The sequence below is a fragment of the Pleurodeles waltl genome, chromosome 3_1 (assembly GCF_031143425.1).
Source record: "Pleurodeles waltl isolate 20211129_DDA chromosome 3_1, aPleWal1.hap1.20221129, whole genome shotgun sequence".
Classification (NCBI taxonomy): domain Eukaryota; kingdom Metazoa; phylum Chordata; class Amphibia; order Caudata; family Salamandridae; genus Pleurodeles; species Pleurodeles waltl.
This window is the reverse complement of record NC_090440.1, coordinates 1447181687-1447207410: the sequence shown is the minus strand read 5'-3', so window position 1 is coordinate 1447207410 and position 25724 is coordinate 1447181687.

The window sequence follows — 25724 nt, the reverse complement described above, 5'->3', positions numbered from 1 at the left end:
TGCAATCTGAGAGGAGCCACAAATTTCCTTCCACCCAGCGTTCCCCCACGTCTCCCGATACAAATGATACCTCACTTGTGTGGGTAGGCCTAGCGCCCGCGACAGGAAACGCCCCAAAGCGCAACGTGGACACATCCAAATATTTGAATGAAAACAGAGGTGTTTTTTGCAAAGTGCCTACCTGTAGATTTTGGCCTGTAGCTCAGCCGCCATCTTGGGAAACCTACGAAACCTGTGCATTTCTGAAAACTAGAGACATAGGGAAATCCAAGATGGGGTGACTTGTGTGGCTTGGACCAGGTTCTGTTACCCAGAATCCTTTGCAAACCTCAAAATTTGGCTAAAAAAACACATGTTCCTCACATTTCTGTGGCAGAAAGTTCTGGAATCTGAGAGGAGCCACAAATTTCCTTCCACCCAGCGTTCCCCCACGTCTCCCGATAAAAATGATACCTCACTTGTGTGGGTAGGCCTAGCGCCCGCGACAGGAAACGCCCCAAAGCGCAACGTGGACACATCAAAATATTTGAAAGAAAACAGAGGTGTTTTTTGCAAAGTGCCTACCTGTAGATTTTGGCCTGTAGCTCAGCCGCCACCTAGGGAAACCTACCAAACCTGTGCATTTCTGAAAACTAGAGACCTAGGGAAATCCAAGATGGGGTGACTTGTGTGGCTCGGACCAGGTTCTGTTACCCAGAATCCTTTGCAAACCTCAAAATTTGGCTAAAAAAACACATGTTCCTCACATTTCTGTGGCAGAAAGTTCTGCAATCTGAGAGGAGCCACAAATTTCCTTCCACCCAGCGTTCCCCCACGTCTCCCGATACAAATGATACCTCACTTGTGTGGGTAGGCCTAGCGCCCCCGACAGGAAACGCCCCAAAGCGCAACGTGGACACATCCAAATTTTTGAAGGAAAACAGAGGTGTTTTTTGTAAAGTGACTACCTGTAGATTTTGGCCTGTAGCTCAGCCGCCACCTAGGGAAACCTACCAAACCTGTGCATTTCTGAAAACTAGAGACCTAGGGGAATCCAAGATGGGGTGACTTGTGTGGCACGGACCCGGTTCTGTTACCCAGAATCCTTTGCAAACCTAAAAAATTTGGCTAAAAAAACACATGTTCCTCTCAATTCTGTGGCAGAAAGCTCTGGAATCTGAGAGGAGCCACAAATTTCCTTCCACCCAGCATTTCCCCACGTCTTCCGATAAAAATGATACCTCACTTTTGTGGATAGGCCTAGCGCCCGCGACAGGAAACGCCCCAAAGCGCAACGTGGACACATCCAAATTTTTTAAAGAAAACAGAGGTGTTTTTTGCAAAGTGCCTACCTGTAGATTTTGGCCTGTAGCTCAGCCGCCACCTAGGGAAACCTACCAAACGTGTGCATTTCTGAAAACTAGAGACCTAGCGGAATCCAAGATGGGCTGACTTGTGTGGCTCGGACCAGGTTCTGTTACCCAGAATCCATTACAAACCTCAAATTTTGGCTAAAAAAACACATGTTCCTCACATTTCTGTGGCAGAAAGTTCTGGAATCTGAGAGGAGCCACAAATTTCCTTCCACCCAGCGTTCCCCCACGTCTCCCGATAAAAATTATACCTCACTTGTGTGGGTAGTCCTAGCGCCCGCGACAGGAAACGCCCCAAAGCGCAACGTGGACACATCCAAATTTTTGAAAGAAAACAGAGGTGTTTTTTGCAAAGTGCCTACCTGTAGACTTTGGCCTGTAGCTCAGCCGCCACCTAGGGAAACCTACCAAACCTGTGCATTTCTGAAAACTAGAGACCTACGGGAATCCAAGAATGGGTGACTTGTGTGGCTCGGACCAGGTTCTGTTACCCAGAATCCTTTGCAAACCTCAAAATTTGGCTAAAAAAACACATGTTCCTCACATTTCTGTGGCAGAAAGTTCTGGAATCTGAGAGGAGCCACAAATTTCCTTCCACCCAGCGTTCCCCCACGTCTCCCAATACAAATGATACCTCACTTGTGTAGGTAGGCCTAGCGCCCGCGACAGGAAACGCCCCAAAGCGCAACGTGGACACATCCAAATATTTGAAAGAAAACAGAGGTGTTTTTTGCAAAGTGCCTACCTGTAGATTTTGGCCTGTAGCTCAGCCGCCACCTAGGGAAACCTACCAAACCTGTGCATTTCTGAAAACTAGAGACCTAGGGAAATCCAAGATGGGGTGACTTGTGTGGCTGGGACCAGATTCTGTTACCCAGAATCCTTTGCAAACCTCAAAATTTGGCTAAAAAAACACATGTTCCTCACATTCCTGTGGCAGAAAGTTCTGGAATCTAATAGGAGACACAAATTTCCTTCCACCCAGCGTTCCCCCACGTCTCCCGATCAAAATGATACCTCACTTGTGTGGGTAGGCCTAGCGCCCGCGACAGGAAACGCCCCAAAGCGCAACGTGGACACATCCAAATTTTTGAAGGAAAACAGAGGTGTTTTTTGCAAAGTGCCTACCTGTGGATTTTGGCCTGTAGCTCAGCCGCCACCTAGGGAAACCTACCAAACCTGTGCATTTCTGAAAATTAGAGACCTAGGGGAATCCAAGATGGGGTGACTTGTGTGGCTCGGACCAGTTTCTGTTACCCAGAATCCTTTGCAAACCTCAAAATTTGGCTAAAAAAACACATGTTCCTCACATTTCTGTGGCAGAAAGTTCTGGAATCTGAGAGGAGCCACAAATTTCCTTCCACCCAGCGTTCCCCCACGTCTCCTGATAAAAATTATACCTCACTTGTGTGGGTAGTCCTAGCGCCCGCGACAGGAAACGCCCCAAAGCCCAACGTGGACACATCCAAATTTTTGAAAGAAAACAGAGGTGTTTTTTGCAAAGTGCCTACCTGTAGACTTTGGCCTGTAGCTCAGCCGCCACCTAGGGAAACCTACCAAACCTGTGCATTTCTGAAAACTAGAGACCTAGGGAAATCCAAGATGGGGTGACTTGTGTGGCTCGGACCAGGTTCTGTTACCCAGAATCCTTTGCAAACCTCAAAATTTGGCTAAAAAAACACATGTTCCTCACATTTCTGTGGCAGAAAGTTCTGGAATCTGAGAGGAGCCATAAATTTCCTTCCACCCAGCATTCCCCCACGTCTCCCGATACAAATGATACCTCACTTGTGTGGGTAGGCCTAGCGCCCGCGACAATAAACGCCCCAAAGCGCAACGTGGACACATCAAAATATTTGAAAGAAAACAGAGGTGTTTTTTGCAAAGTACCTACCTGTAGATTTTGGCCTGTAGCTCAGCCGCCACCTAGGGAAACCTACCAAACCTGTGCATTTCTGAAAACTAGAGACCTAGGGAAATCCAAGATGGGGTGACTTGTGTGGCTCGGACCAGGTTCTGTTACCCAGAATCCTTTGCAAACCTCAAAATTTGGCTAAAAAAACACATGTTCCTCTCATTTCTGTGGCAGAAAGTTCTGCAATCTGAGAGGAGCCACAAATTTCCTTCCACCCAGCATTCCCCCACGTCTCCCGATGCAAATGATACCTCACTTGTGTGGGTAGGCCTAGCGCCCGCGACAGGAAACGCCCCAAAGCGCAACGTGGACACATCCAAATTTTTGAAGGAAAACAGAGGTGTTTTTTGCAAAGTGCCTACCTGTAGATTTTGGCCTGTAGCTCAGCCGCCACCTAGGGAAACCTACCAAACCTGTGCATTTCTGAAAGCTAGAGACCTAGGGGAATCCAAGATGGGGTGACTTGTGTGGCTCGGACCAGGTTCTGTTACCCAGAATCCTTTGCAAACCTAAAAAATTTGGCTAAAAAAACACATGTTCCTCACATTTCTGTGTCAGAAAGTTCTGGAATCTGAGAGGAGCCACAAATTTCCTTCCACCCAGCATTTCCCCACGTCTTCCGCTAAAAATGATACCTCACTTTTGTGGATAGGCCTAGCGCCCGCGACAGGAAACTCCCCAAAGCGCAACGTGGACACATCCAAATTTTTTAAAGAAAACAGAGGTGTTTTTTGCAAAGTGCCTACCTGTAGATTTTGGCCTGTAGCTCAGCCGCCACCTAGGGAAACATACCAAACCTGTGCATTTCTGAAAACTAGACACCTAGGGGAATCCAAGATGGGGTGACTTGTGTGGCTCGGACCAGGTTCTGTTACCCAGAATCCATTACAAACCTCAAAATTTGGCTAAAAAAACACATGTTCCTCACATTTCTGTGGCAGAAAGTTCTGGAATCTGAGAGGAGCCACAAATTTCCTTCCACCCAGCGTTCCCCCACGTCTCCCGAAAAAAATGATACCTCACTTGTGTGGGTAGGCCTAGCGCCCGCGACAGGAAACGCCCTAAAGCGCAACGTGGACACATCCAAATTTTTGAAAGAAAACAGAGGTGTTTTTTGCAAAGTGCCTACCTGTAGACTTTCGCCTGTAGCTCAGCCGCCACCTAGGGAAACCTACCAAACCTGTGCATTTCTGAAAACTAGAGACCTACGGGAATCCAAGAATGGATGACTTGTGTGGCTCGGACCAGGTTCTGTTACCCAGAATCCTTTGCAAACCTCAAAATTTGGCTAAAAAAACACATGTTCCTCACATTTCTGTGGCAGAAAGTTCTGGAATCTGAGAGGAGCCACAAATTTCCTTCCACCCAGCGTTCCCCCACGTCTCCCAATACAAATGATACCTCACTTGTGTGGGTAGGCCTAGCGCCCGCGACAGGAAACACCCCAAAGCGCAACGTGGACACATCCAAATATTTGAAAGAAAACAGAGGTGTTTTTTGCAAAGTGCCTACCTGTAGATTTTGGCCTGTAGCTCAGCCGCCACCTTGGGGTACCTACCAAACCTGTGCATTTCTGAAAACTAGAGACCTAGGGAAATCCAAGATGGGGTGACTTGTGTGGCTGGGACCAGATTCTGTTACCCAGAATCCTTTGCAAACCTAAAAAATGTTGCTAAAAAAACACATGTTCCTCACATTTCTGTGTCAGAAAGTTCTGGAATCTGAGAGGAGCCACGAATTTCCTTCCACCCAGCGTTCCCCCACGTCTTCCGATAAAAATGATACCTCACTTTTGTGGATAGGCCTAGCGCCCGTGACAGGACACGCCCCAAAGCGCAACGTGGACACATCCAAATTTTTGAAAGAAAACAGAGGTGTTTTTTGCAAAGTGCCTACCTGTAGACTTTGGCCTGTAGCTCAGCCGCCACCTAGGGAAACCTACCAAACCTGTGCATTTCTGAAAACTAGAGACCTACGGGAATCCAAGATGGGGTGACTTGTGTGGCTCGGACCAGGTTCTGTTACCCAGAATCCTTTGCAAACCTCAAAATTTGGCTAAAAAAACACATGTTCCTCACATTTCTGTGGCAGAAAATTCTGGAATCTGAGAGGAGCCACAAATTTCCTTCCACCCAGCGTTCCCCCACGTCTCCCAATACAAATGATACCTCACTTGTGTGGGTAGGCCTAGCGCCCGCGACAGGAAACTCCCCAAAGCGCAACGTGGACACATCCAAATTTTTTAAAGAAAACAGAGGTGTTTTTTGCCAAGTGCCTACCTGTAGATTTTGGCCTGTAGCTCAGCCGCCACCTAGGGAAACATACCAAACCTGTGCATTTCTGAAAACTAGACACCTAGGGGAATCCAAGATGGGGTGACTTGTGTGGCTCGGACCAGGTTCTGTTACCCAGAATCCATTACAAACCTCAAAATTTGGCTAAAAAAACACATGTTCCTCACATTTCTGTGGCAGAAAGTTCTGGAATCTGAGAGGAGCCACAAATTTCCTTCCACCCAGCGTTCCCCCACGTCTCCCGATAAAAATGATACCTCACTTGTGTGGGTAGGTCTAGCGCCCGCGACAGGAAACGCCCTAAAGCGCAACGTGGACACATCCAAATTTTTGAAAGAAAACAGAGGTGTTTTTTGCAAAGTGCCTACCTGTAGACTTTGGCCTGTAGCTCAGCCGCCACCTTGGGGTACCTACCAAACCTGTGCATTTCTGAAAACTAGAGACCTAGGGAAATCCAAGATGGGGTGACTTGTGTGGCTGGGACCAGATTCTGTTACCCAGAATAATTTGCAAACCTCAAAATGTGGCTAAAAAAACACATGTTCCTCACTTTTCTGTGGCAGAAAGTTCTGGAATCTGAGAGGAGCCACAAATTTCCTTCCACCCAGCGTTCCCCCACGTCATTCCGATAAAAATGATACCTCACTTTTGTGGATAGGCCTAGCGCCCGTGACAGGACACGCCCCAAAGCGCAACGTGGACACATCCAAATTTTTGAAAGAAAACAGAGGTGTTTTTTGCAAAGTGCCTACCTGTAGACTTTGGCCTGTAGCTCAGCCGCCACCTAGGGAAACCTACCAAACCTGTGCATTTCTGAAAACTAGAGACCTACGGGAATCCAAGATGGGGTGACTTGTGTGGCTCGGACCAGGTTCTGTTACCCAGAATCCTTTGCAAACCTCAAAATTTGGCTAAAAAAACACATGTTCCTCACATTTCTGTGGCAGAAAATTCTGGAATCTGAGAGGAGCCACAAATTTCCTTCCACCCAGCGTTCCCCCACGTCTCCCAATACAAATGATACCTCACTTGTGTGGGTAGGCCTAGCGCCCGCGACAGGAAACTCCCCAAAGCGCAACGTGGACACATCCAAATTTTTTAAAGAAAACAGAGGTGTTTTTTGCCAAGTGCCTACCTGTAGATTTTGGCCTGTAGCTCAGCCGCCACCTAGGGAAACCTACCAAACCTGTGCATTTCTGAAAACTAGAGACCTACGGGAATCCAAGAATGGATGACTTGTGTGGCTCGGACCAGGTTCTGTTACCCAGAATCCTTTGCAAACCTCAAAATTTGGCTAAAAAAACACATGTTCCTCACATTTCTGTGGCAGAAAGTTCTGGAATCTGAGAGGAGCCACAAATTTCCTTCCACCCAGCGTTCCCCCACGTCTCCCAATACAAATGATACCTCACTTGTGTGGGTAGGCCTAGCGCCCGCGACAGGAAACACCCCAAAGCGCAACGTGGACACATCCAAATATTTGAAAGAAAACAGAGGTGTTTTTTGCAAAGTGCCTACCTGTAGATTTTGGCCTGTAGCTCAGCCGCCACCTTGGGGTACCTACCAAACCTGTGCATTTCTGAAAACTAGAGACCTAGGGAAATCCAAGATGGGGTGACTTGTGTGGCTGGGACCAGATTCTGTTACCCAGAATAATTTGCAAACCTCAAAATGTGGCTAAAAAAACACATGTTCCTCACTTTTCTGTGGCAGAAAGTTCTGGAATCTGAGAGGAGCCACAAATTTCCTTCCACCCAGCGTTCCCCCACTTTTTCCGATAAAAATGATAATTCACTTGTGTGGGTAAGCCTAGCGCCCGCGACAGGAAACGTCCCAAAGCGCAACGTGGACACATCCAAATTTCTGAAGGAAAACAGAGGTGCCACCTGTAGATTTTGGCCTGTAGCTCAGCCGCCACCTAGGGAAACCTACCAAACCTGTGCATTTCTGAAAACTAGAGACCTAGGGGAATCCAAGATGGGGTGACTTGTGTGGCTCGGACCAGGTTCTGTTACCCAGAATCCTTTGCAAACCTCAAAATTTGGCTAAAAAAACACATGTTCCTCAAATTTCTGTGGCAGAAAGTTCTGGAATCTGAGAGGATCCACAAATTTCCTTCCACCCAGCGTTCCCCCACGCCTCTCGATAAATATGATACCTCACTTGTGTGGGTAGGCCTAGCGCCCGCGACAGGAAACGCCCCAAAGCGCAACGTGGACACATCCACATTTTTTAAAGAAAACAGAGGTGTTTTTTGCAAAGTGCCTACCTGTAGATTTTGGCATGTAGCTCAGCCGCCACCTAGGGAAACCTACCAAACCTGTGCATTTCTGAAAACTAGAGACCTAGGGAAATCCAAGGTGGGGTGACTTGTGTGGCTCGGACCAGGTTCTGTTACCCAGAATCCTTTGCAAACCTCAAAATTTGGCTAAAAAAACACATGTTCCTCACATTTCTGTGGCAGAAAGTTCTGGAATCTGAGAGGAGCCACAAATTTCCTTCCACCCAGCGTTCCCCCACGTCTCCCGATAAAAATGATACCTCACTTGTGTGGGTAGGCCTAGTGCCCGCGACAGGAAACGCCCCAAAGCGCAACATGGACACATCCAAATTTTTGAAGGAAAACAGAGGTGTTTTTTGCAAAGTGCCTACCTGTAGATTTTGGCCTGTAGCTCAGCCGCCACCTAGGGAAACCTACCAAACCTGTGCATTTCTGAAAACTAGAGACCTAGGGGAATCCAAGATGGGGTGACTTGCGTGGCTCGGACCAGGTTCTGTTACCCAGAAATCTTTGCAAACCTCAAAATTTGGCTAAAAAAACACATGTTCCTCACAATTCTGTGGCAGAAAGCTCTGGAATCTGAGAGGAGCCACAAATTTCCTTCCACCCAGCGTTCCCCCACGTCTCCCGATAAAAATGATACCTCACTTGTGTGGGTAGGCCTAGCGCCCGCAACAGGAAACGCCCCAAAGCGCAACGTGGACACATCCAAATTTTTGAAGGAAAACAGAGGTGTTTTTTGCAAAGTGCCTACCTGTAGATTTTGGCCTGTAGCTCAGCCGCCACCTAGGGAAACCTACCAAACCTGTGCATTTCTGAAAACTAGAGACCTAGGGAAATCCAAGATGGGGTGACTTGTGTGGCTCGGACCAGTTTCTGTTACCCAGAATCCTTTGCAAACCTAAAAAATGTTGCTAAAAAAACACATGTTCCTCACATTTCTGTGTCAGAAAGTTCTGGAATCTGAGAGGAGCCACGAATTTCCTTCCACCCAGCGTTCCCCCACGTCTTCGGATAAAAATGAAACCTCACTTTTGTGGATAGGCCTAGCGCCCGTGACAGGACACGCCCCAAAGCGCAACGTGGACACATCCAAATTTTTGAAAGAAAACAGAGGTGTTTTTTGCAAAGTGCCTACCTGTAGACTTTGGCCTGTAGCTCAGCCGCCACCTAGGGAAACCTACCAAACCTGTGCATTTCTGAAAACTAGAGACCTACGGGAATCCAAGATGGGGTGACTTGTGTGGCTCGGACCAGGTTCTGTTACCCAGAATCCTTTGCAAACCTCAAAATTTGGCTAAAAAAACACATGTTCCTCACATTTCTGTGGCAGAAAATTCTGGAATCTGAGAGGAGCCACAAATTTCCTTCCACCCAGCGTTCCCCCACGTCTCCCAATACAAATGATACCTCACTTGTGTGGGTAGGCCTAGCGCCCGCGACAGGAAACGCCCCAAAGCGCAACGTGGACACATCCAAATATTTGAAAGAAAACAGAGGTGTTTTTTGCAAAGTGCCTACCTGTAGATTTTGGCCTGTAGCTCAGCCGCAATCTAGGGAAACCTACCAAACCTGCGCATTTCTGAAAACTAGAGACCTAGGGAAATCCAAGATGGGGTGAATTGTGTGGCTCGGACCAGGTTCTGTTACCCAGAATCCTTTGCAAACCTCAAAATTTGGCTAAAAAAACACATGTTCCTCACATTTCTGTGGCAGAAAGTTCTGGAATCTGAGAGGAGCCACAATTTTCCTTCCACCCAGCGTTCCCCCACGTCTCCCAATACAAATGATACCTCACTTGTGTGGGTAGGCCTAGCGCCCGCGACAGGAAACACCCCAAAGCGCAACGTGGACACATCCAAATATTTGAAAGAAAACAGAGGTGTTTTTTGCAAAGTGCCTACCTGTAGATTTTGGCCTGTAGCTCAGCCGCCACCTTGGGGTACCTACCAAACCTGTGCATTTCTGAAAACTAGAGACCTAGGGAAATCCAAGATGGGGTGACTTGTGTGGCTGGGACCAGATTCTGTTACCCAGAATAATTTGCAAACCTCAAAATGTGGCTAAAAAAACACATGTTCCTCACTTTTCTGTGGCAGAAAGTTCTGGAATCTGAGAGGAGCCACAAATTTCCTTCCACCCAGCGTTCCCCCACTTTTTCCGATAAAAATGATAATTCACTTGTGTGGGTAAGCCTAGCGCCCGCGACAGGAAACGTCCCAAAGCGCAACGTGGACACATCCAAATTTCTGAAGGAAAACAGAGGTGCCACCTGTAGATTTTGGCCTGTAGCTCAGCCGCCACCTAGGGAAACCTACCAAACCTGTGCATTTCTGAAAACTAGAGACCTAGGGGAATCCAAGATGGGGTGACTTGTGTGGCTCGGACCAGGTTCTGTTACCCAGAATCCTTTGCAAACCTCAAAATTTGGCTAAAAAAACACATGTTCCTCAAATTTCTGTGGCAGAAAGTTCTGGAATCTGAGAGGATCCACAAATTTCCTTCCACCCAGCGTTCCCCCACGCCTCTCGATAAATATGATACCTCACTTGTGTGGGTAGGCCTAGCGCCCGCGACAGGAAACGCCCCAAAGCGCAACGTGGACACATCCACATTTTTTAAAGAAAACAGAGGTGTTTTTTGCAAAGTGCCTACCTGTAGATTTTGGCATGTAGCTCAGCCGCCACCTAGGGAAACCTACCAAACCTGTGCATTTCTGAAAACTAGAGACCTAGGGAAATCCAAGGTGGGGTGACTTGTGTGGCTCGGACCAGGTTCTGTTACCCAGAATCCTTTGCAAACCTCAAAATTTGGCTAAAAAAACACATGTTCCTCACATTTCTGTGGCAGAAAGTTCTGGAATCTGAGAGGAGCCACAAATTTCCTTCCACCCAGCGTTCCCCCACGTCTCCCGATAAAAATGATACCTCACTTGTGTGGGTAGGCCTAGTGCCCGCGACAGGAAACGCCCCAAAGCGCAACATGGACACATCCAAATTTTTGAAGGAAAACAGAGGTGTTTTTTGCAAAGTGCCTACCTGTAGATTTTGGCCTGTAGCTCAGCCGCCACCTAGGGAAACCTACCAAACCTGTGCATTTCTGAAAACTAGAGACCTAGGGGAATCCAAGATGGGGTGACTTGCGTGGCTCGGACCAGGTTCTGTTACCCAGAAATCTTTGCAAACCTCAAAATTTGGCTAAAAAAACACATGTTCCTCACAATTCTGTGGCAGAAAGCTCTGGAATCTGAGAGGAGCCACAAATTTCCTTCCACCCAGCGTTCCCCCACGTCTCCCGATAAAAATGATACCTCACTTGTGTGGGTAGGCCTAGCGCCCGCAACAGGAAACGCCCCAAAGCGCAACGTGGACACATCCAAATTTTTGAAGGAAAACAGAGGTGTTTTTTGCAAAGTGCCTACCTGTAGATTTTGGCCTGTAGCTCAGCCGCCACCTAGGGAAACCTACCAAACCTGTGCATTTCTGAAAACTAGAGACCTAGGGAAATCCAAGATGGGGTGACTTGTGTGGCTCGGACCAGTTTCTGTTACCCAGAATCCTTTGCAAACCTAAAAAATGTTGCTAAAAAAACACATGTTCCTCACATTTCTGTGTCAGAAAGTTCTGGAATCTGAGAGGAGCCACGAATTTCCTTCCACCCAGCGTTCCCCCACGTCTTCGGATAAAAATGAAACCTCACTTTTGTGGATAGGCCTAGCGCCCGTGACAGGACACGCCCCAAAGCGCAACGTGGACACATCCAAATTTTTGAAAGAAAACAGAGGTGTTTTTTGCAAAGTGCCTACCTGTAGACTTTGGCCTGTAGCTCAGCCGCCACCTAGGGAAACCTACCAAACCTGTGCATTTCTGAAAACTAGAGACCTACGGGAATCCAAGATGGGGTGACTTGTGTGGCTCGGACCAGGTTCTGTTACCCAGAATCCTTTGCAAACCTCAAAATTTGGCTAAAAAAACACATGTTCCTCACATTTCTGTGGCAGAAAATTCTGGAATCTGAGAGGAGCCACAAATTTCCTTCCACCCAGCGTTCCCCAACGTCTCCCAATACAAATGATACCTCACTTGTGTGGGTAGGCCTAGCGCCCGCGACAGGAAACGCCCCAAAGCGCAACGTGGACACATCCAAATATTTGAAAGAAAACAGAGGTGTTTTTTGCAAAGTGCCTACCTGTAGATTTTGGCCTGTAGCTCAGCCGCAATCTAGGGAAACCTACCAAACCTGCGCATTTCTGAAAACTAGAGACCTAGGGAAATCCAAGATGGGGTGAATTGTGTGGCTCGGACCAGGTTCTGTTACCCAGAATCCTTTGCAAACCTCAAAATTTGGCTAAAAAAACACATGTTCCTCACATTTCTGTGGCAGAAAGTTCTGGAATCTGAGAGGAGCCACAATTTTCCTTCCACCCAGCGTTCCCCCACGCCTCTCGATAAATATGATACCTCACTTGTGTGGGTAGGCCTAGCGCCCGCGACAGGAAACGCCCCAAAGCGCAACGTGGACACATCCAAATTTTTGAAGGAAAACAGAGGTGTTTTTTGCAAAGTGCCTACCTGTAGATTTTGGCCTGTAGCTCAGCCGCCACCTAGGGAAACCTACCAAACCTGTGCATTTCTGAAAACTAGAGACCTAGGGAAATCCAAGATGGGGTGACTTGTGTGGCTCGGACCAGTTTCTGTTACCCAGAATCCTTTGCAAACCTAAAAAATGTTGCTAAAAAAACACATGTTCCTCACATTTCTGTGTCAGAAAGTTCTGGAATCTGAGAGGAGCCACGAATTTCCTTCCACCCAGCGTTCCCCCACGTCTTCGGATAAAAATGAAACCTCACTTTTGTGGATAGGCCTAGCGCCCGTGACAGGACACGCCCCAAAGCGCAACGTGGACACATCCAAATTTTTGAAAGAAAACAGAGGTGTTTTTTGCAAAGTGCCTACCTGTAGACTTTGGCCTGTAGCTCAGCCGCCACCTAGGGAAACCTACCAAACCTGTGCATTTCTGAAAACTAGAGACCTACGGGAATCCAAGATGGGGTGACTTGTGTGGCTCGGACCAGGTTCTGTTACCCAGAATCCTTTGCAAACCTCAAAATTTGGCTAAAAAAACACATGTTCCTCACATTTCTGTGGCAGAAAATTCTGGAATCTGAGAGGAGCCACAAATTTCCTTCCACCCAGCGTTCCCCCACGTCTCCCAATACAAATGATACCTCACTTGTGTGGGTAGGCCTAGCGCCCGCGACAGGAAACGCCCCAAAGCGCAACGTGGACACATCCAAATATTTGAAAGAAAACAGAGGTGTTTTTTGCAAAGTGCCTACCTGTAGATTTTGGCCTGTAGCTCAGCCGCAATCTAGGGAAAAATACCAAACCTGCGCATTTCTGAAAACTAGAGACCTAGGGAAATCCAAGATGGGGTGAATTGTGTGGCTCGGACCAGGTTCTGTTACCCAGAATCCTTTGCAAACCTCAAAATTTGGCTAAAAAAACACATGTTCCTCACATTTCTGTGGCAGAAAGTTCTGGAATCTGAGAGGAGCCACAATTTTCCTTCCACCCAGCGTTCCCCCACGTCTCCCGATAAAAATGATACCTCACTTGTGTGGGTAGGCCTAGCATCCGCGACAGGAAACGCCCCAAAGCGCAACGTGGACACATCCAAATTTTTGAAAGAAAACAGAGGTGTTTTTTGCAAAGTGCGTACCTGTAGACTTTGGCCTGTAGCTCAGCCGCCACCTAGGGAAACCTACCAAACCTGTGCATTTCTGAAAACTAGAGACCTAGGGAAATCCAAGATGGGGTGACTTGTGTGGCTTGGACCAGGTTCTGTTACCCAGAATCCTTTGCAAACCTCAACATTTGGCTAAAAAAACACATGTTCCTCACATTTCTGTGGCAGAAAGTTCTGGAATCTGAGAGGAGCCACAAATTTCCTTCCACCCAGTGTTCCCCCACGTCTCCCGATACAAATGATACCTCACTTGTGTGGGTAGGCCTAGCGCCCGCGACAGGAAGCGCCCCAAAGCGCAATGTGGACACATCAAAATATTTGAAAGAAAACAGAGGTGTTTTTTGCAAAGTGCCTACCTGTAGACTTTGGCCTGTAGCTCAGCCGCCACCTAGGGAAACCTACCAAACCTGTGCATTTCTGAAAACTAGAGACCTAGGGAAATCCAAGATGGGGTTACTTGTGTGGCTCGGACCAGGTTCTGTTACCCAGAATCCTTTGCAAACCTCAAAATTTGGCTTAAAAAAACACATGTTCCTCACATTTCTGTGGCAGAAAGTTCTGGAATCTGAGAGGAGCCACAAATTTCCTTCCACCCAGCGTTCCCCCACGTCTCCCGATACAAATGATACTCACTTGTGTGGGTAGGCCTAGCGCCCGCAACAGGAAACGCCCCAAAGCGCAACGTGGACACATCAAAATATTTTAAAGAAAACAGAGGTGTTTTTTGCAAAGTGCCTACCTGTAGATTTTGGCCTGTAGCTCAGCCGCCACCTAGGGAAACCTTCCAAACCTGTGCATTTCTGAAAACTAGAGACGTAGGGAAATCCAAGATAGGGTGACTTGTGTGGCTCGGACCAGGTTCTGTTAACCAGAATCCTTTGCAAACCTCAAAATTTTGGCTAAAAAAACACATGTTCCTCACATTTCTGTGGCAGAAAGTTCAGCAATCTGAGAGGAGCCACAAATTTCCTTCCACCCAGCGTTCCCCCACGTCTCCCGATAAAAATGATACCTCACTTGTGTGGGTAGGCCTAGCCCCCGCGACAGGAAACGCCCCAAAGCGCAACGTGGACACATCCAAATTTTTTAAAGAAAACAGAGGTGTTTTTTGCAAAGTGCCTACCTGTAGACTTTGGCCTGTAGCTCAGCCGCCACCTAGGGAAACCTACCAAACCTGTGCATTTCTGAAAACTAGAGACCTAGGGAAATCCAAGATGGGGTGACTTGTGTGGCTCGGACCAGGTTCTGTTACCCAGAATCCTTTGCAAACCTCAAAATTTGGCAAAAAAAACACATGTTCCTCACATTTCTGTGGCAGAAAGTTCTGGAATCTGAGAGGAGCCACAATTTTCCTTCCACCCAGCGTTCCCCCACGTCTACCGATAAAAATGATACCTCACTTGTGTGGGTAGGCCTAGCATCCGCGACAGGAAACGCCCCAAAGCGCAACGTGGACACATCCAAATTTTTGAAAGAAAACAGAGGTGTTTTTTGCAAAGTGCCTACCTGTAGACTTTGGCCTGTATCTCAGCCGCCACCTAGGGAAACCTACCAAACCTGTGCATTTCTGAAAACTAGAGACCTAGGGAAATCCAAGATGGGGTGACTTGTGTGGCTCGGACCAGGTTCTGTTACCCAGAATCCTTTGCAAACCTCAAAATTTGGCTAAAAAAACACATGTTCCTCACATTTCTGTGGCAGAAAGTTCTGGAATCTGAGAGGAGCCACAAATTTCCTTCCACCCAGCGTTCCCCCACGTCTCCCGATAAAAATGATTTCTCACTTGTGTCGGTAGGCCTAGCGCCCGCGACAGGAAACGCCCCAAAGCGCAACGTGGACACATCCAAATTTTTGAAAGAAAACAGAGGTGTTTTTTGCAAAGTGCCTACCTGTAGACTTTGGCCTGTAGCTCAGCTGCCACCTAGGGAAACCTACCAAACCTGTGCATTTCTGAAAACTAGAGACCTAGGGAAATCCAAGATGGGGTTACTTGTGTGGCTCGGACCAGGTTCTGTTACCCAGAATCCTTTGCAAACCTCAAAATTTGGCTTAAAAAAACACATGTTCCTCACATTTCTGTGGCAGAAAGTTCTGGAATCTGAGAGGAGCCACAAATTTCCTTCCACCCAGCGTTCCCCCACGTCTCCCGATACAAATGATACCTCACTTGTGTGGGTAGGCCTAGAGCCCGCAACAGGAAACGCCCCAAAGCGCAACGTGGACACATCAAAATATTTGAAAGAAAACAGAGGTGTTTTTTGCAAAGTGCCTACCTGTAGATTTTGGCCTGTAGCTCAGCCGCCACCTAGGGAAACCTACCAAACCTGTGCATTTCTGAAAACTAGAGACGTAGGGAAATCCAAGATGGGGTGACTTGTGTTGCTCGGACCAGGTTCTGTTAACCAGAATCCTTTGCAAACCTCAAAATTTGGCTAAAAAAACAAATGTTCCTCACATTTCTGTGGCAGAAAGTTCAGCAATCTGAGAGGAGCCACAAATTTCCTTCCACCCAGTGTTCCCCCACGTCTCCCGATACAAATGATACCTCACTTGTGTGGGTAGGCCTAGCGCCTGCGACAGGAAGCGCCCCAAAGCGCAACGTGGACACATCAAAATATTTGAAAGAAAACAGAGGTGTTTTTTGCAAAGTGCCTACCTGTAGATTTTGGCCTGTAGCTCAGCCGCCACCTAGGGAAACCTACCAAACCTGTGCATTTCTGAAAACTAGAGACCTAGGGAAATCCAAGATGGGGTGACTTGTGTGGCTCGGACCAGGTTCTGTTACCCAGAATCCTTTGCAAACTTCAAAATTTGGATAAAAAAACACATGTTCCTCACATTTCTGTGGCAGAAAGTTCTGGAATCTGAGAGGAGCCACAAATTTCCTTCCACCCAGCGTTCCCCCACGTCTCCCGATACAAATGATACCTCACTTGTGTGGGTAGGCCTAGCGCCCGCGACAGGAAACGCCCCAAAGCGCAACGTGGACACATCAAAATATTTGAAAGAAAACAGAGGTGTTTTTTGCAAAATGCCTACCTGTAGACTTTGGCCTGTAGCTCAGCCCCCACCTAGGGAAACCTACCAAACCTGTGCATTTCTGAAAACTAGAGACCTAGGGAAATCCAAGATGGGGTGACTTGTGTGGCTCGGACCAGGTTCTGTTACCCAGAATCCTTTGCAAACTTCAAAATTTGGATAAAAAAACACATGTTCCTCACATTTCTGTGGCAGAAAGTTCTGGAATCTGAGAGGAGCCACAAATTTCCTTCCACCCAGCGTTCCCCCACGTCTCCCGATAAAAATGATACCTCACTTGTGTGGGTAGGCCTAGCGCCCGCGACAGGAAACGCCCCAAAGCGCAACGTGGACACATCCAAATTTTTGAAAGAAAACAGAGGTGTTTTTTGCAAAGTGCCTACCTGTAGACTTTGGCCTGTAGCTCAGCCCCCACCTAGGGAAACCTACCAAACCTGTGCCTTTCTGAAAACTAGAGACCTAGGGAAATCCAAGATGGGGTGACTTGTGTGGCTCGGACCAGGTTCTGTTACCCAGAATCCTTTGCAAACCTCAAAATTTGGCTAAAAAAACACATGTTCCTCAGATTTCTGTGGCAGAAAGTTCTGCAATCTGAGAGGAGCCACAAATTTCCTTCCACCCAGCGTTCCCCCACGTCTCCCGATAAAAATGATACCTCACTTGTGTGGGTAGGCCTAGCGCCCGCGACAGGAAACGCCCCAAAGCGCAACGTGGACACATCCAAATTTTTGAAAGAAAACAGAGGTGTTTTTTGCAAAGTGCCTACCTGTAGACTTTGGCCTGTAGCTCAGCCCCCACCTAGGGAAACCTACCAAACCTGTGCCTTTCTGAAAACTAGAGACCTAGGGAAATCCAAGATGGGGTGACTTGTGTGGCTCGGACCAGGTTCTGTTACCCAGAATCCTTTGCAAACCTCAAAATTTGGCTAAAAAAACACATGTTCCTCACATTTCTGTGGCAGAAAGTTCTGGAATCTGAGAGGAGCCACAAATTTCCTTCCACCCAGCGTTCCCCCACGTCTCCCGATACAAACGATACCTCACTTGTGTGGGTAGGCCTAGCGCCCGCGACAGGAAACGCCCCAAAGCGCAACGTGGACACATCAAAATATTTGAAAGAAAACAGAGGTGTTTTTTGCAAAGTGCCTACCTGTAGATTTTGGCCTGTAGCTCAGCCGCCACCTTGGGAAACCTACCAAACCTGTGCATTTCTGAAAACTAGAGACCTAGGGAAATCCAAGATGGGGTGACTTGTGTGGCTTGGACCAGGTTCTGTTACCCAGAATCCTTTGCAAACCTCAAAATTTAGCTAAAAAAACATGTTCCTCACATTTCTGTGGCAGAAAGTTCTGCAATCTGAGAGGAGCCACAAATTTCCTTCCACCCAGCGTTCCCCCACGTCTCCCGATACAAATGATACCTCACTTGTGTGGGTAGGCCTAGCGCCCGCGACAGGAAACACCCCAAAGCGCAACGTGGACACATCCAAATTTTTGAAGGAAAACAGAGGTGTTTTTTGCAAAGTGCCTACCTCTAGATTTTGGCCTGTAGCTCAGCCGCCACCTAGGGAAACCTACCAAACCTGTGCATTTCTGAAAACTAGAGACGTAGGGGAATCCAAGATGGGGTGACTTGTGTGGCTCGGACCAGGTTCTGTTACCCAGAATCCTTTGCAAACCTCAAAATTTGGCCAAAAATACACATGTTCCTCAAAATTCTGAGGCAGAAAGTTCTGCAATCTGAGAGGAGCCACAAATTTCCTTCCACCCAGCGTTCCCCCACGTCTCCTGATAAAAATGATACCTCACTTGTGTGGTTAGGCCTAGCGCCCGCGACAGGAAACGCCCCAAAGCACAACGTGGACACATCCAAATTTTTGAAGGAAAACAGAGGTGTTTTTTGCAAAGTGCCTACCTGTAGATTTTGGCCTGTAGCTCAGCCGCCACCTAGGGAAACCTACCAAACCTGTGCATTTCTGAAAACTAGAGACCTAGGGAAATCCAAGGTGGGGTGACTTGTGTGGCTCGGACCAGGTTCTGTTAAACAGAATCCTTTGCAAACCTCAAAATTTGGCTAAAAAAACACATGTTCCTCACATTTCTGTGGCAGAAAGTTCAGCAATCTGAGAGGAGCCACAAATTTCCTTCCACCCAGCGTTCCCCCACGTCTCCCGATAAAAATGATACCTCACTTGTGTGGGTAGGCCTAGCCCCCGCGACAGGAAACGCCCCAAAGCGCAGCGTGGACACATCCAAATTTTTGAAAGAAAACAGAGGTGTTTTTTGCAAAGTGCCTACCTGTAGACTTTGGCCTGTAGCTCAGCCGCCACCTAGGGAAACCTACCAAACCTGTGCATTTCTGAAAACTAGAGACCTAGGGAAATCCAAGATGGGGTGACTTGTGTGGCTCGGACCAGGTTCTGTTACCCAGAATCCTTTGCAAACCTCACAATTTAGCTAAAAAAACATGTTCCTCACATTTCTGTGGCAGAAAGTTCTGCAATCTGAGAGGAGCCACAAATTTCCTTCCACCCAGCGTTCCCCCACGTCTCCCGATACAAATGATACCTCACTTGTGTGGGTAGGCCTAGCGCCCGCGACAGGAAACGCCCCAAAGCGCAACGTGGACACTTCCAAATTTTTGAAGGAAAACAGAGGTGTTTTTTGCAAAGTGCCTACCTCTAGATTTAGGCCTGTAGCTCAGCCGCCACCTAGGGAAACCTACCAAACCTGTGCATTTCTGAAAACTAGAGACCTAGGGAAATCCAAGATGGGGTTAATTGTGTGGCTCGGACCAGGTTCTGTTACCCAGAATCCTTTGCAAACCTCAAAATTTGGCTTAAAAAAACACATGTTCCTCACATTTCTGTGGCAGAAAGTTCTGGAATCTGAGAGGAGCCACAAATTTCCTTCCACCCAGCGTTCCCCCACGTCTCCCGATACAAATGATACCTCACTTGTGTGGGTAGGCCTAGAGCCCGCAACAGGAAACGCCCCAAAGCGCAACGTGGACACATCAAAATATTTGAAAGAAAACAGAGGTGTTTTTTGCAAAGTGCCTACCTGTAGATTTTGGCCTGTAGCTCAGCCGCCACCTAGGGAAACCTACCAAACCTGTGCATTTCTGAAAACTAGAGACGTAGGGAAATCCAAGATGGGGTGACTTGTGTTGCTCGGACCAGGTTCTGTTAACCAGAATCCTTTGCAAACCTCAAAATTTGGCTAAAAAAACAAATGTTCCTCACATTTCTGTGGCAGAAAGTTCAGCAATCTGAGAGGAGCCACAAATTTCCTTCCACCCAGTGTTCCCCCACGTCTCCCGATACAAATGATACCTCACTTGTGTGGGTAGGCCTAGCGCCTGCGACAGGAAGCGCCCCAAAGCGCAACGTGGACACATCAAAATATTTGAAAGAAAACAGAGGTGTTTTTTGCAAAGTGCCTACCTGTAGATTTTGGCCTGTAGCTCAGCCGCCACCTAGGGAAACCTACCAAACCTGTGCATTTCTGAAAACTAGAGACCTAGGGAAATCCAAGATGGGGTGACTTGTGTGGCTCGGACCAGGTTCTGTTACCCAGAATCCTTTGCAAACTTCAAAATTTGGATAAAAAAACACATGTTCCTCACATTTCTGTGGCAGAAAGTTCTGGAATCTGAGAGGAGCCACAAATTTCCTTCCACCCAGCGTTCCCCCACGTCTCCCGATACAAATGATACCTCACTTGTGTGGGTAGGCCTAGCGCCCGCGACAGGAAACGCCCCAAAGCGCAACGTGGACACATCAAAATATTTGAAAGAAAACAGAGGTGTTTTTTGCAAAATGCCTACCTGTAGACTTTGGCCTGTAGCTCAGCCCCCACCTAGGGAAACCTACCAAACCTGTGCATTTCTGAAAACTAGAGACCTAGGGAAATCCAAGATGGGGTGACTTGTGTGGCTCGGACCAGGTTCTGTTACCCAGAATCCTTTGCAAACTTCAAAATTTGGATAAAAAAACACATGTTCCTCACATTTCTGTGGCAGAAAGTTCTGGAATCTGAGAGGAGCCACAAATTTCCTTCCACCCAGCGTTCCCCCACGTCTCCCGATAAAAATGATACCTCACTTGTGTGGGTAGGCCTAGCGCCCGCGACAGGAAACGCCCCAAAGCGCAACGTGGACACATCCAAATTTTTGAAAGAAAACAGAGGTGTTTTTTGCAAAGTGCCTACCTGTAGACTTTGGCCTGTAGCTCAGCCCCCACCTAGGGAAACCTACCAAACCTGTGCCTTTCTGAAAACTAGAGACCTAGGGAAATCCAAGATGGGGTGACTTGTGTGGCTCGGACCAGGTTCTGTTACCCAGAATCCTTTGCAAACCTCAAAATTTGGCTAAAAAAACACATGTTCCTCAGATTTCTGTGGCAGAAAGTTCTGCAATCTGAGAGGAGCCACAAATTTCCTTCCACCCAGCGTTCCCCCACGTCTCCCGATAAAAATGATACCTCACTTGTGTGGGTAGGCCTAGCGCCCGCGACAGGAAACGCCCCAAAGCGCAACGTGGACACATCCAAATTTTTGAAAGAAAACAGAGGTGTTTTTTGCAAAGTGCCTACCTGTAGACTTTGGCCTGTAGCTCAGCCCCCACCTAGGGAAACCTACCAAACCTGTGCCTTTCTGAAAACTAGAGACCTAGGGAAATCCAAGATGGGGTGACTTGTGTGGCTCGGACCAGGTTCTGTTACCCAGAATCCTTTGCAAACCTCAAAATTTGGCTAAAAAAACACATGTTCCTCACATTTCTGTGGCAGAAAGTTCTGGAATCTGAGAGGAGCCACAAATTTCCTTCCACCCAGCGTTCCCCCACGTCTCCCGATACAAACGATACCTCACTTGTGTGGGTAGGCCTAGCGCCCGCGACAGGAAACGCCCCAAAGCGCAACGTGGACACATCAAAATATTTGAAAGAAAACAGAGGTGTTTTTTGCAAAGTGCCTACCTGTAGATTTTGGCCTGTAGCTCAGCCGCCACCTTGGGAAACCTACCAAACCTGTGCATTTCTGAAAACTAGAGACCTAGGGAAATCCAAGATGGGGTGACTTGTGTGGCTTGGACCAGGTTCTGTTACCTAGAATCCTTTGCAAACCTCAAAATTTAGCTAAAAAAACATGTTCCTCACATTTCTGTGGCAGAAAGTTCTGCAATCTGAGAGGAGCCACAAATTTCCTTCCACCCAGCGTTCCCCCACGTCTCCCGATACAAATGATACCTCACTTGTGTGGGTAGGCCTAGCGCCCGCGACAGGAAACACCCCAAAGCGCAACGTGGACACATCCAAATTTTTGAAGGAAAACAGAGGTGTTTTTTGCAAAGTGCCTACCTCTAGATTTTGGCCTGTAGCTCAGCCGCCACCTAGGGAAACCTACCAAACCTGTGCATTTCTGAAAACTAGAGACGTAGGGGAATCCAAGATGGGGTGACTTGTGTGGCTCGGACCAGGTTCTGTTACCCAGAATCCTTTGCAAACCTCAAAATTTGGCCAAAAATACACATGTTCCTCAAAATTCTGTGGCAGAAAGTTCTGCAATCTGAGAGGAGCCACAAATTTCCTTCCACCCAGCGTTCCCCCACGTCTCCTGATAAAAATGATACCTCACTTGTGTGGTTAGGCCTAGCGCCCGCGACAGGAAACGCCCCAAAGCACAACGTGGACACATCCAAATTTTTGAAGGAAAACAGAGGTGTTTTTTGCAAAGTGCCTACCTGTAGATTTTGGCCTGTAGCTCAGCCGCCACCTAGGGAAACCTACCAAACCTGTGCATTTCTGAAAACTAGAGACCTAGGGAAATCCAAGGTGGGGTGACTTGTGTGGCTCGGACCAGGTTCTGTTAAACAGAATCCTTTGCAAACCTCAAAATTTGGCTAAAAAAACACATGTTCCTCACATTTCTGTGGCAGAAAGTTCAGCAATCTGAGAGGAGCCACAAATTTCCTTCCACCCAGCGTTCCCCCACGTCTCCCGATAAAAATGATACCTCACTTGTGTGGGTAGGCCTAGCCCCCGCGACAGGAAACGCCCCAAAGCGCAGCGTGGACACATCCAAATTTTTGAAAGAAAACAGAGGTGTTTTTTGCAAAGTGCCTACCTGTAGACTTTGGCCTGTAGCTCAGCCGCCACCTAGGGAAACCTACCAAACCTGTGCATTTCTGAAAACTAGAGACCTAGGGAAATCCAAGATGGGGTGACTTGTGTGGCTCGGACCAGGTTCTGTTACCCAGAATCCTTTGCAAACCTCAAAATTTGTCTAAAAAAACACATGTTCCTCACATTTCTGTGGCAGAAAGTTCTGCAATCTGAGAGGAGCCACAAATTTCCTTCCACCCAGCGTTCCCCCACGTCTCCCGATACAAATGATACCTCACTTGTGTGGGTAGGCCTAGCGCCCGCGACAGGAAACGCCCCAAAGCGCAACGTGGACACATCCAAATATTTGAATGAAAACAGAGGTGTTTTTTGCAAAGTGCCTACCTGTAGATTTTGGCCTGTAGCTCAGCCGCCATCTAGGGAAACCTACGAAACCTGTGCATTTCTGAAAACTAGAGACCTAGGGAAATCCAAGATGGGGTGACTTGTGTGGCTTGGACCAGGTTCTGTTACCCAGAATCCTTTGCAAACCTCAAAATCTGGCTAAAAAAACACATGTTCCTCACATTTCTGTGGCAGAAAGTTCTGGAATCTGAGAGGAGCCACAATTTTCCTTCCACCCAGCGTTCCCCCACGTCTCCCGATAAAAATGATACCTCACTTGTGTGGGTAGGCCTAGCATCCGCGACAGGAAACGCCCCAAAGCGCAACGTGGACAAATCCAAATTTTTGAAAGAAAACAGAGGTGTTTTTTGCAAAGTGCCTACCTGTAGACTTTGGCCTGTAGCTCAGCCGCCACCTAGGGAAACCTACCAAACCTGTGCATTTCTGAAAACTAGAGACCTAGGGAAATCCAAGATGGGGTGACTTGTGTGGCTCGGACCAGGTTCTGTTACCCAGAATCCTTTGCAAACCTCAAAATTTAGCTAAAAAAACATGTTCCTCACATTTCTGTGGCAGAAAGTTCTGCAATCTGAGAGGAGCCACAAATTTCCTTCCACCCAGCGTTCCCCCACGTCTCCCGATACAAATGATACCTCACTTGTGTGGGTAGGCCTAGCGCCCGCGACAGGAAACGCCCCAAAGCGCAACGTGGACACATCCAAATTTTTGAAGAAAAACAGAGGTGTTTTTTGCAAAGTGCCTACCTCTAGATTTTGGCCTGTAGCTCAGCCGCCACCTAGGGAAACCTACCAAACCTGTGCATTTCTGAAAACTAGAGACGTAGGGGAATCCAAGATGGGGTGACTTGTGTGGCTCGGACCAGGTTCTGTTACCCAGAATCCTTTGCAAACTTCAAAATTTGGTCAAAAATACACATGTTCCTCAAAATTCTGTGGCAGAAAGCTCTGGAATCTGAGAGGAGCCACAAATTTCCTTCCACCCAGCGTTCCCCCACGTCTCCTGATAAAAATGATACCTCACTTGTGTGGGTAGGCCTAGCGCCCGCGACAGGAAACGCCCCAAAGCGCAACGTGGACACATCCAAATTTTTGAAGGAAAACAGAGGTGTTTTTTGCAAAGTGCCTACCTGTAGATTTTGGCCTGTAGCTCAGCCGCCACCTAGGGAAACCTACCAAACCTGTGCATTTCTGAAAACTAGAGACCTAGGGAAATCCAAGATGGGGTGACTTGTGTGGCTCGGACCAGGTTCTGTTACCCAGAATCCTTTGCAAACCTCAAAATTTGGCTAAAAAAACACATGTTCCTCACATTTCTGTGGCAGAAAGTTCTGCAATCTGAGAGGAGCCACAAATTTCCTTCCACCCAGCGTTCCCCCACGTCTCCCGATACAAATGATACCTCACTTGTGTGGGTAGGCCTAGCGCCCGCGACAGGAAACGCCCCAAAGCGCAACGTGGACACATCCAAATATTTGAATGAAAACAGAGGTGTTTTTTGCAAAGTGCCTACCTGTAGATTTTGGCCTGTAGCTCAGCCGCCATCTTGGGAAACCTACGAAACCTGTGCATTTCTGAAAACTAGAGACATAGGGAAATCCAAGATGGGGTGACTTGTGTGGCTTGGACCAGGTTCTGTTACCCAGAATCCTTTGCAAACCTCAAAATTTGGCTAAAAAAACACATGTTCCTCACATTTCTGTGGCAGAAAGTTCTGGAATCTGAGAGGAGCCACAATTTTCCTTCCACCCAGCGTTCCCCCACGTCTCCCGATAAAAATGATACCTCACTTGTGTGGGTAGGCCTAGCATCCGCGACAGGAAACGCCCCAAAGCGCAACGTGGACACATCCAAATTTTTGAAAGAAAACAGAGGTGTTTTTTGCAAAGTGCCTACCTGTAGACTTTGGCCTGTAGCTCAGCCGCCACCTACGGAAACCTACCAAACCTGTGCATTTCTGAAAACTAGAGACCTAGGGAAATCCAAGATGGGGTGACTTGTGTGGCTCGGACCAGGTTCTGTTACCCAGAATCCTTTGCAAACCTCAAAATTTAGCTAAAAAAACATGTTCCTCACATTTCTGTGGCAGAAAGTTCTGCAATCTCAGAGGAGCCACAAATTTCCTTCCACCCAGCGTTCCCCCACGTCTCCCGATACAAATGATACCTCACTTGTGTGGGTAGGCCTAGCGCCCGCGACAGGAAACGCCCCAAAGCGCAACGTGGACACATCCAAATTTTTGAAGGAAAACAGAGGTGTTTTTTGCAAAGTGCCTACCTCTAGATTTTGGCCTGTAGCTCAGCCGCCACCTAGGGAAACCTACCAAACCTGTGCATTTCTGAAAACTAGAGACGTAGGGGAATCCAAGATGGGGTGACTTGTGTGGCTCGGACCAGGTTCTGTTACCCAGAATCCTTTGCAAACCTCAAAATTTGGCCAAAAATACACATGTTCCTCAAAATTCTGTGGCAGAAAGCTCTGGAATCTGAGAGGAGCCACAAATTTCCTTCCACCCAGCGTTCCCCCACGTCTCCTGATAAAAATGATACCTCACTTGTGTGGGTAGGCCTAG